The following is a 12,466-nucleotide window of genomic DNA, read 5'->3' on the forward strand; positions in this document are numbered from 1 at the left end:
CTTGGGTGTGTGTGTCGAGCTCAGTGTGCACCTGAAAGGAGTAGTGTCTCTGTGTGTGTTTGCATGTGTGTGTAATGTTATACAGGTTTTTAGAGTATCATATGAATGACTTTACTAATTTAGCTGTTAATGTTAAACCCTATGATTTTCTGATTTGGGGAGGGAACAGTATCCAAGATTTATTTATCTTACTGATGTACCTTTCTAAGACGTATCTTAGATATGACTAGAAGAAATTAACAATAATGTTTGCTATATATTCACTGATTTAAAAATAGGCACCTATATTTAAATTTGAATAAAAATATTTGGCTGCTGATATATCAACATCACTTTTTTTATTTTTTTTCTTCATATAACAATAGCCTTTTGAATTATTTAACCACAAACTATAGAATCCATGTATAGTAACTTCTTAAACCAGGCCACCTGTTTATAGTAAATGCACATCCAATAATTCTGAATATAAATCTCTATAAGAGGTAAGTTCACACCAACAAGGAGGACATTGTTGATTTTTGAAGGAAAAATATGTAGAAGCACAAGCAGGCAAGCAATCATGCAAAACTAGATGGAGTATCAGGTTCAAATATAAAACTCCAGATTTTTCCATCAAGGTTTTATTTTTTCAGTTAGTAGTCTCCATGTACAGGAAACACATGCAAACTCTGTGGAAATTCTATGATTGTGCAATTTTTCTTTCAAAACTCCTATTTCTCTTCTCAGCAGTGGACTTTAATACTTTAGGGTAAACACAGATCATGTCCTTTAATCTTTATACTACCATCTCCTATATGCACAAAAAGAGGAATGCATGATCAAGTGGCCTGCATGATCTTTAATAACATATATTATAGCAGAGATGATACAATATGGGTTATTCGGCATGCTTTTAGTACTTTGTGCCTTTGAGGAAAAGAAAAGCAGCCACTCACATCAGCAATGGCCTCAGCATCATCAGTTAGGCTAAATGACTGAATCTCATAGCTAAGGTCTTGATACTTGCTGAATGCATGAATTTTACAAAATACCAAGATCAGGCAAGGCCACACTGCGAATATGATGTATCAACACAAAAGTTGATCAACGCCACTCCATAATTATGATTGACAGGGATATATGACAAGAGAAAGAATATTCCAAACCAGAACCATAATCAAATATCTTTCTTCTGGATGCGCGACTGCTGCCTCTCCTAATACAGCCTTAGCATCACTACATTCCTCCTATGTTTTACATAAGATATATTAAAATGGCTACTATAGAATTATGTCTGCTTCCCAAGTGCACCCAATCTAGAATAAAACATCACTTCTTTGAACCCTCTTCAAAAATCACCTACGTCCAAATCATAGAATTTCTTTTGAACATCCTCTCATTGAGATATTCCATGATTCCCATTAGTGTGTGTTCTCCCTCGTTGCTATAATTCAATAATTTCAATGTTTTGCAATTGTAGGTGTGTTTTTGATAGTCTTGGGCCATGGACACCTCTTTGGAAAAGTTTTTTTTTTTAAGAACAATCAAATATTAAGTATGTTCACATCTGAGATTTCTTCCATCTCTTCCTTTTAGGCTTTTTATAAAATTGAAATTTTAAATTGCTATTAAAGATTTAAAATAATGCTGGCCAGACTTTTCTACAAATCAAAAAATATTAATATGAATTTTCTTTCTCTACATTTTGTGCCTGTTTTATTTTAAAATATATAATAGAAAATTATATATTTATTTCCATTATTCATGGATTCAGTATTTTTGAATGTGCTTACTCACTCAGATTATTTGTAATCCTTAAATCAATACTTCTGGCACTTCTATGGATATTTGTGGACAGGTACGAGTGGTAAAACATTTGAGTTGCCCATCAGGCATATCTCCAGATGAAGACAAACAAAACTATGTCCTGCCTATTACTTCAGCTCTCATACTATAAACAAGTGTCCTGTCTGTGGTCTATTTTGTGCCACATTTTCTCATCTTTTTGTGTGCATTTGGGGGAATTTCACTATTTAAAATGGCTTCCATTCATAATGCTGAGGTAGTTTCTAGATATTTTGTGTATGATGTTTACAGGGTGTGCTTGCCAAATAAAATCCATTGATCTATTAATTTAAGGTTTATGTACTTTTCTTCTTTATACTTTAACAAAAAAGTTTGTATAAAAAGAAGCTAGTATGATATTTTGAGTAAATCACTTATCCTGTATACTTCAGTTAAATCTTCTATAAGAAATAAACATTATTCTCTCCTCTTCCTTGTAACCTTCCTCCCCACTTTCCATTGTTCTTTTGCTAGCAGTGAAATAACACAAAATAATTATATGAAGCCCCTATAAAAAGTGTGCAAGAGAAAGAATGATGTATCTATTTCTACTAAAAAAATCATTTAAAATTATATTAGCTTGTATTCAGAAAATTTGTGCTTTAAATGTAGCTCTTTAACTTGCTGTATGATATTAAGAAATGAATCAGTGTCATGTTTAATTTGTAAAATGAAGTATGGTCATATAAAATCACTCAATTCTGCTTTAGCATACATTAATATCTTGCATGTGATTTTTGTGACAATACTTGTTTAACAAACATATGTCAAATTGCATAACTACATATTTGAAAATTCAAACACATACATCAAAGGTAAAAATAGTCTCGCTACATAGATTAATAATGTTAAGACTCACCATTTTTAACAATGGTTGCATTTGCATCTAGTACTTTAATTGGAGGAACTTAAACCATTTCAGAAAAGAAAAGATTCTGCAAAATCAGGAACTATCTTCATATTGTTCTTGAGACATAAGCAATTTACTTGATAAAAAGTCTTTAACCATTTTGCCTCAGTCTACATTTCAGTTGGTGGATCATATTATGACACACAAGAGACAATCACATTTTTTTAAAAAGCAGATGGTAATTGTCAATTACTAATTGAAAACTTGCCAGTCCATTGAAGCAGACTAGGGAATACACTTTTCAGAAAGAAGGTAGAAATTAAAGAAATAAAGAACAAAGAGAAGGCCCTTTGTGAATTCTAACACCAACAGATGGTGTTAGAATCCAACTGGAATCCAACTGCAGATAAACCGAATTTAACAATATCAGCAATATGGGAAAACTGATTTTTCACCTATTTAAATTCTTGCTCAAACAAAGGGAAAGTCAAACTTTTACCTAGCAATTTAAGTGTTATCCTGCCACAAATTCCAATCCTGACTTTCCACTACCATTAAAATATGGTTCAGAATGTTGTATTTTAAAGCAGATAGTTTTAATTCCTCATTAGTCAAACAGGAAGCATACAACCACGAAAATGGAGTGTCCTATCCACACAGGCCCGAGAAGCTATGAAAGTTCAATTCTGAGTGCTGCTGAATTGTCCCTTAATGTACTCACAGACTAATGATCCAGACTGTCATTGCTTCACGGTGCTGGCAGAAGGCATGGCACTATTGGTTCAGAGACAGAGGACTCCATCATGCATGATTGAGTAAGCAGCCTGCTCATCACGTTGTTGGTGCTGTGAATACAACCATGGTGTACCCAGTAAGAATGTTCAAGGATGCTCAGCACCCATTGCCTCTGCCAGTAGGCTTCTGGGCTTCCCAAAACATATCATGTTTACCTGTTGTACTGTTTGCCTTGTATTGTCACTTTTAATGCATTATTTATTTTCGTCTAATTAGACTGAAAACACTAAGAGAAGAGTCCACTTATTTTTGTGACCTTAGCATGTCTGGACACCAACATTAACTTCATTTCCTCTAATTCTCTGTTGCTTCAGAATGAATCACATCTAAGTTAGGGGCTTAAAACAATGATAATTTAGTAACTCTTACAGTTTCAGTGATCAAGAAATCTGAAAGGGCTTGTCTAGGCAGTTCTGGCCCAGGACCCGCTTACAGAGCTGCAGCCTCGTGGTTGATGCCACTAGAACCCTGGGGGTGGGGAGAGGATTGGGCTCTATAGGTATTTTTCTCACTCCATGTGGCATCAGGGCTTTTCCACTCCCTGGGAGGATTTGTGGTTTTTCACAACAAGGTTGCCTCAGGGTATTCAGACTCATTACCCCAAAGGGGAGCACCCCCCAACATAAGACAGAGATATCCGTTTTGTTGCAGAACCTTACAAGTTACTTCATCTGCGCTCTGTAACCTACTCAGACACAAGGAGAAGACAGGAGCCCTACAACAAGACAGGAGTGTCAAGATTAAATTTTCAGAAGAGGTATGTGCTGAGAAATATTGTGGTCATGCTTGGAAAATACAAATCGCCATGTTGTTTTACACGTTATTGTTGAAGGAAGAGAAAATAGAAGAAAAGAAGGATATAAGGAATGATGGTATGATATTGTGATTTATAATAAGAAATACATATTTGGTCTTCACCCTTTTTTGTGGCACAGAGTTTCTAAAACCTTCAGAATTTCCTAAGTGAAAAGAATGATAAAGGTGTCTTAATATTCATAACAAATCCCACTTGGGTTTATGTTAATGATGTGACTTTTGAAAACTACCTAAGGACGGGGCTGATTGTCAGGAGAACCAACCATGTAGTTACAAGGTTGGAGTTTTCATTTCCACCCACTAACCTTGTAGGAGGAGAGAGGGGCAGAAAGTAGAACTGACCACCAATGGCCAGTGATTTAATCAACCATGCCTATTTAATGAAGCCCCCATAAAAACCCAAAAGGGTAGGGTTTAAGGAGCTTCCAGTTTTGAGAATCAGAGTGCTTCCATGTGTCATGGTGCTGGGCCCAAAATCCATTGGGACAGAAGCTACTTTGTTCAGGATTTCCCTATGTATCTCTTCATCTGGTTTTGATTCATATCCTTTAATATCCTTTGTAATAAGCTAGTAATCTAGTAAGCAAACTGGTTTTCTGAGTTCTGTGAGCTGCTCTAGCAAATGAATAGAACCCAAGGAGGGGGTCATGGCAACCTCTGATTTATAGCCATTTGGTCAGAAGCATAGGTGACAGCCTGGATTTGTGACCGCCATCTGAAGTGAAGGAAACTCCTATGGGACTAAGCCCTAAACCTGTGCAATCTGATGCTGTCTCTGGGTAAATAATGTCAGAACTGAGTTGAGTTGTTGGGCATACAGCTAGTGTTGGAGAATTGCTTGGTGGTCTCAGGACTCCACCCACCCCAACAATCACACACTGGAATAACTGGGTCAGAGCCTTTAGAAGGAAAGGAGAAACAACAGAGAGAGGGAAGGAAGAAAGGACAATAGCAACAGCCTAAAGATTATATAAATATGTACAATTATAGTAACAATGTAAAACAATGAAATGTACAGATATATTGTTGTGGATGCATAAATTTAATTATTTTATTTATATGTTAAGAGTAAAATTGTCAATTAAGTTTATATCAAATTAAGGAATTAATACATGAATAAAAGATTGAAAAGATAATGAAATCTGAAATCTCGTTGAATAGTTTAAGCATAAAAAAAGATATGACTCTTTTAATTCTAAAATACATTAATAAATATTAACATTGTTTTATGTTTCCTTCCAGCCATTATTATTTTGTTCCTACTGAACACTGATTGAAATGGGCTAGTCATTTTAATAAAACAAAAATAGCTCTTTTATTATGAGCTATATATGAATAAATGAATAATAAAATAGATCCACACAATCTTAAGTTTCAGTTGGTCAGCAAGTTAGGCTTTTCTCCCATACAGGAATGGATTTTAGTGATTCCAATTGCCTTTCTTTCCGAACAAATGGGTCTGTGGATTTTCTAATACATGGTTGAAACCTTGAAAAGACATCAAAGAGCTGTAACTTGAAATAGATACTGTTTATGCCAGAGCAGTGTTGGTCAGTGGGCTTTTTATTACTTTTCTTTTGACCTTTGCATCATTTCTTGAGAAGTTTCTACTGTTATAGGCTGGTAGGCAATTTACTTACATGTAATGTGACTCTCCACTTGGCCCTGTAATCGTCAACTTCTTGAATTCTACCACGAGCTTCCTGAGTGGGCGTGCATGACAGGTCTGCCGATAATGGAGGTCATGCCATGTGCAGCTCATGTGTTCCTTCTTTGCAGTCCTTGAGGCAGCTTCTGCCTATCAATTGTTCTTTCTGCCTTTATTGTTGATTCGGGGGCCCTCTGCACATGAGAAGATAATAACACTGCCCTCAAGTGTTTTATGGCAAAAAATTGTGCTACAATTATGTCTATTTTTCAAGTATGTTCTTTTCCCTATGCAAGCAATTTCAATCCATTTAATCAGCTTTTCAGTCAGCACATTATCTTTTTAAAATCTAATCAGAGAATGGTATTCTTTTACAGAAATAATATTTATTTAATGCTATAAAAATATTGTTTTTCTCTTTCCTCCTCAGTCAGTTTCATATTCTCTATATTCCCAGATGTGATAATAGAAATATTCTGCTTCAGATATTCTTTCTTAGCTGGAGTTTTGCTTTAAGCTGCATCTTGTTTTGCTCTAGGATTCTGAAGACATTCTTCATGTAGCAACACAATCCTAATTTTCATATTCTTGTCAACAGTCACTCTCCCAGTATTCCTCTCTTCACCATGATGTTCCAGGCCAGCTTAACTTTATTCCTGGGAGTTACTGTCTTCTCTTCTGCATTAGGATATGCAAAGAGGTCCTTCCCTTATCTTAGAAAAAATTCTTATTCCTTCAATCTCCAGTGGTGTCTAAATAACTCTTCCTCATATGCTAGTTCCCCTAAACTTCATTTCATCTGCAAAGACTGATATTCCTAGTTGTATATTAGGTTTCTATTCTATGATCCTTTAGAGATTCAAAGCCTACTCCCTCTCACTGTCTGTTGCTCCCACTCTTGCTCTCTAGCTCAATCTCTCTACACACACACACACACACACACACACACACACACACACACACACACGACTTCCTTAGTTGACTGTCTTACCTGGTAGAGTAGAAGATTAATGAGGACAGAAACCAAGTTTGCCTCATTACCACATTGCCTAGCCCATTGTAAGTGTTCAAAAAAAATACATGAATACATTTGACTTAATATTAATCCTTACTCTTAGCCTTTATCAACATTTGGAAAAAGTGCGCATGCTTAAGGAGAGAGAGTTAAGAGGAGTATGTAGTGGTGTGTTCCCAATATAAAGAAATGAGCTATCCAGTGAAATAAGTCAGGCAGAGAAAGACAAATATATGATTTCACTTATTTGTGGACTATAAAAATAAAGCAAAACAAAAGGAACAAAACAGCAGTAGACTCACAGACACTGAGAAGTGACTAGTGGTTACCAAGGGGGAGGTGTTGGAACAGGTGAACAGGGAAGGGTGAGAGGAATAAAGGGGTATGGTAATTCACAATCACAATGTAAGTTGGTCATGGGGACAGTAGTACAAGTAGTACAGCATGGAGAATATAGTCAATGATTCTGTAGCATCTTTCTAGTTGATGGTAACTGCACAAGAGGGGGTGAGGATTCAATAATATGGATAATTGTTGAATGATTGTACTGTACATTTGAAACCAATATAAGATTGTATATCAATGATACTTAAGTAAAAAATATAAGGAAAAGGAAATGAACTACCATTGAAATGACTTAATACCAAAGATATTTATAGATATTTGTTGCTTAATCTTGCAAGGTGCTTTGACACATCCTATCTAATTTGCCCTCACACAGACAATATGAATGAGTTTCACATTTTTACCTGTGTGGTAAGTGCAAGAGTTTCTGAAAGTGTCCCTGACACATATTGGTGGAGAACGACTCCTGGTTATGTCCTAAGGCCATCCTCTCCTTCCTATCACCATTTCCCCCTGCTTAGCTCAGCCACTTACCTTATTTCAAGAAGGAATTTCAAACAGCTCCCACAAATCTCTTCACAGGCTTTCCTGTCCACTCCATATCCTACAAAGTGCTTCCAGAGTGTTCTTCAAAAATTTAAAATTTTATAATTTCACCCAGCTTTAAATCTTTCTGTGGCTTCCCATCACACTCAGGAAAAGGTTGAGTATAATTTGTTGCCTGTCTTATTTATATTCCTTTTTCCATTATGCTTCCCTTTTCTCCCTACACTTTTGATTATTTATAGATGCTTAAAAGTGACCTTCTCTCTTACTCCTCTGGGCCTTTATACAGGTTTCTGCTGTCTAGCATGACTTTCTCCCACAATTTGTACTAAGTTAAATACCAGTTATGCCCAGACACAAAGTCCAAGTGTCATTTCAGCTCAGGAGTCCTTTGTAACCCTTTAACTAAATGAGTTACCTCTCTCTTTTAATTTTCCAAAATATGTGCATTATATACACATTATAATATTCTGGGTTCTAATTATAATATACCATTCCTATGCTACACTTATTTACTGAAGGCATAGACATTTCTCTGATTATATTCTGAGTACTTAACTCTGGACCTGGCATAGCATATGCATTACAGAATATGGTCTGGACCCTGGTTTTAGCCCACATTTCTGCAAATGATAGAAATCTATTTCAATTTTGTTTAAGCAAAAGACAATTTTTTAAGAAGTTAATTAAAATAGCCAATAAAGTCCAAGTAAAAGGTGAACTAATAGGACCTTGGAATGCCATTTTTCATTTGTTTCTCCTTTTCTCCTTGTGTCCTTTACCCCCTCAGGGGTTTTTAGTGCTTTGGATAGCATGGTACCACCACAAAGTTCCCAGTTTATGTTACTCACTTGTTTTTCTGGATTTGAACTCCCTCTAGAAAGAATTGCTATGAAAATTTTATACAGCTTAAACTATGTGACACATGGCCACCCTTTGGTCAATCACAGGTGTCCAGGTAAATCGAGTAGTAATTACTTGGGTGGAATCATCTCTGTTCATAACCAAAGCTTGGTTAGAGAAACAAAGATTATTAAAAGCTGAGTAGATAACTTCACATTAGTCACTACGTTTCTCCATACAACCTAAAATCAGAGAAAACTTACTAGAGTGCCAGGAAGTGGAGTATAGAAGTGGAAACAGAGAGCCAAATGAGAGCAAGCTATATTACTCTTTCAGAGAAGGTAAAATTGTTATGAGACAAAATTCAACCAGTCTTTAACTGGTATTTTTCAAAAATAAAAGTTTGAATCTATGACTACTTTAAACATTGATTTCTATTCATTTCATCTATTTTAGTTTTTATATTTATAGATTTTGAAGCTTAGTTTCATTAGATTTTTTATTTTTTTAATTGCTGAACTTCAGAGCTTGTAAAACTGTTTGATTTATGCATCTTACAGATGAGTATACTTTTATTTCTATTTTTTCTTCTGAGTATAGATTTTTCTGTGTTGCCATTTTATATGAAGTGATAATTTTCGCTGGTTACTGCAGACAGTTTATATTTCATTTTTGATATTCTTTCTGATTTCCTTTCTCACACAATTTCCAACTAATAAGATTTTTTGTTTACCTTTCCTACATTATCTTATATAATGATTTAGAATAAAATGTTTGGTTTAAATTTGTTATCCAGATTTTATTTGTGGCCAATAGCCAGGGTTCTCCAGAGAAACAGACTAATAAAACTGTGTGCATGTGTCTGTGTGTGTATATATAGAACATATATATACATATATATGTGTGTGTGTGTGTATGCATGTGTGTATGTACTATATGCTACTTTGTTTTATGAAATATAAACACAGAATCTAAATATACAGATCAAAGTATTTTTGAACATAACAATGAGAAAAATAAATGATAAATGTATGGTATAAAATTTTTATGTAAGTCTTTCACATTTAGAATAATCTATTAAATGCATAATTAATAAGGCCATAGAGCAGCTAAGTATTATAATCGATACATTCAAAATAATATACATGTAAATTAAGAAAATCTTAGGTCTCATATACTTGCATAATATACATTCATGAACTTCAGTCAAACACTTGACTGTGATGGTTAATTTTATGTGTCAACTTGGCTAAGTCAAGGTACCTAGTTTTTAGTCAATGCAGTCTATATGTTGCTATAAATGTTGATGTGATTAACATTTAAATCTGTAGACTTTGATTAAAACAGATTGCGTTCTGTATTGTGGGTGGGCCTTAACCAATCAATTGAAAACCTTAAGAAAAAAGATCAAGTTTAACAAGGAAGAAAATTCTGCCTCCAGACTACTTTTATATTTGAGACTGTGACATCAATTCAGAACATTTGTGATTCTTGGAAGAGGTAAAGATATCAACATGAACACAAGTTTGGAAAAAGTTACTGCACTAAAAACAGATTTTCAGTGCAGATGAACCAGCCATCTATTGGAAGAAGATGCCATCTAGGATTTTCCTCACTAGACAGGAGATGTCAATGCCTGACTTCAAAGCTTCTAAGGACAGGTTGACACTTACGGGCTAATGCAACTTAAAAGTGACTTTAAATTGAAGCCAGCACTCATTTACCATTCTGAAAATCCTAAGGCCCATGACAATTTTGCTAAATCCACTCTGTGCTCTATCAATGAAACAACAAAACCTGGGTGGCAGCACATCTGTTTATAACATGGTTTACTGAATATTTAAGGACAACTGTTAAGACCTACTGTTCAGAAAAAAAATGAAGATTCCTTTCAAAATATTATTGCTCACTGACAATTCACCTGGTCACCCAAGAGCTCTGATGGAGATGAACAATGAGATTAATGTTGTTTTCATGCCTGGTCATACAGTGTACATTCTGTGGTCTTGGATCAAGGAGTAATTTCAACTTCTAAGTCTTCTTCTTTAAGAAATAGATTTCATATTTCTATAGCTGCCATAAATAGTGATTCCTCTGATGGATCTAGAATATGTAAGTTGAAAACCTTCTGGAAAAGATTCATCAATCTAGATGCCATTCCATTCTTGATTCATGAAATGATGTCAAAATATCAGCACTAACAGGAATTTGAAAAAAGTTGAATCCAACCCTTATGGATGACTTTGAGGGGCACAAGACTTCAACTGAGGGAATCACTGCAGATGTAGTGGAAATAGCAAATGAACTAGAATTAGGAGTGGAGTCTGAAGATGTGACTGAACTGCTGAAATGTCACAATAAAACTTGAACAGATGAGGAGTAGTTTCCTGTGGATAAGCAATGAAAGCAATTTGTGAGAGGAAATCTATTCCTGGGGAAGATGCTGCTGTGAAGGTTGTTGACATGGCAACAAAGGGTTTAGAAAATTATGTAAACTTGGTTTGGTAGAGCAGTGGTAAAGTTTGAGAGGATTGATTGAATTTTGAAAGAAGCGGTACTGTGGGTAAAACGATCAAAGAGCATCCCTGCTACAGAGAAGTGGCTCGTGAAAGGAAGAGTCAATTGATGCAGCACACCTCATTGCTGTTTTATTTCAAAAAATTGCCACAGCTGCCCCAACCTGATCCTTCAGAAGGATGAACATCAAGGCAAGACCCTCCACCAGCAAAAAAATTACAACTTACTGAAAGCTCAGATGATGGTTAGCACTTTTTTAGTAATAAAAGGTTTTTTAAATTAAGGTGTGTACTAATCTTTTTAAACAGTGCTGTGGCACACTTAATAGACTACAGTATAGTGTTAACATAATTATATGCACTGGGAAACAAAAATCTAATTTTATTCATTATATTTCAATACTCTCTTTATTGTGATGGTCTGAAACTGAACTCACAATATCTCCAAAATATGCCTATATTCAATTTTATGTTCAGCATTAATAATTACACTGTGATTGTATTAAATTTGAATAGCTTTTGGCAGTGTCAAAGATAAATAAGTGTAGAGGGAGCCAACATGGCGGCGTGAGTAGGACAGAGGGAATCTCCTCCCAAAAACATATATAGTTTTGAAAATACAACAAATACAATTAATCCTAAAAGAGAGACCAGAAGACACAGAACAACAGCCACACTACATCTACACCAGCGAGAACCCAGTGCCTGGTGAAAGGGGTAAGATACAAGCCCTGGCCTGGCGGGACCCGAGCACACCTCGCCCCAGCTCCTGGCGGGATGGAGAGGGAGCCCATGACTTCTAAACACCCAGCCCTAGCCACTCGCATCAGAGCGCAGACACAATGCATGCGTAGAGGGCTGGAAACTAGGGAAATAGGGCAACAAGACCTCTGAGCGGGTGCTGAAGCTGATGCCCCTGTGACAAAGAAAAGCGAGAGCTTTTTGAAAGTCTTAAAGGGACAGGGATTTAACAGCTAGACGTAAACAACACACGTCACAGCCCAGTGGCTGGAAATTACAGGTAAAACCAGGAGCACTAACCCCCTGGGCAACAGCTCTGAGACCACTCATGGAGGTAAACAGCCAAAGAGCCCCCCGTCCATTACCCCTCCAGGCGCTGAAAGCAGAGAAACAACCTAAGGCAAAACACGCCCACAGAAAGGCAGAAAGGAAAATTCCTACACTCCGGCAGGGCAAGACACAAAGACCCAGCCTACACGCAATTACACAACACAAGCCACTAGGGGTTGCAGTTGTCCCAGTAAAGA

This window comes from Manis javanica, chromosome 5, assembly GCF_040802235.1.
Source record: "Manis javanica isolate MJ-LG chromosome 5, MJ_LKY, whole genome shotgun sequence".
Lineage (NCBI taxonomy): Eukaryota > Metazoa > Chordata > Mammalia > Pholidota > Manidae > Manis > Manis javanica.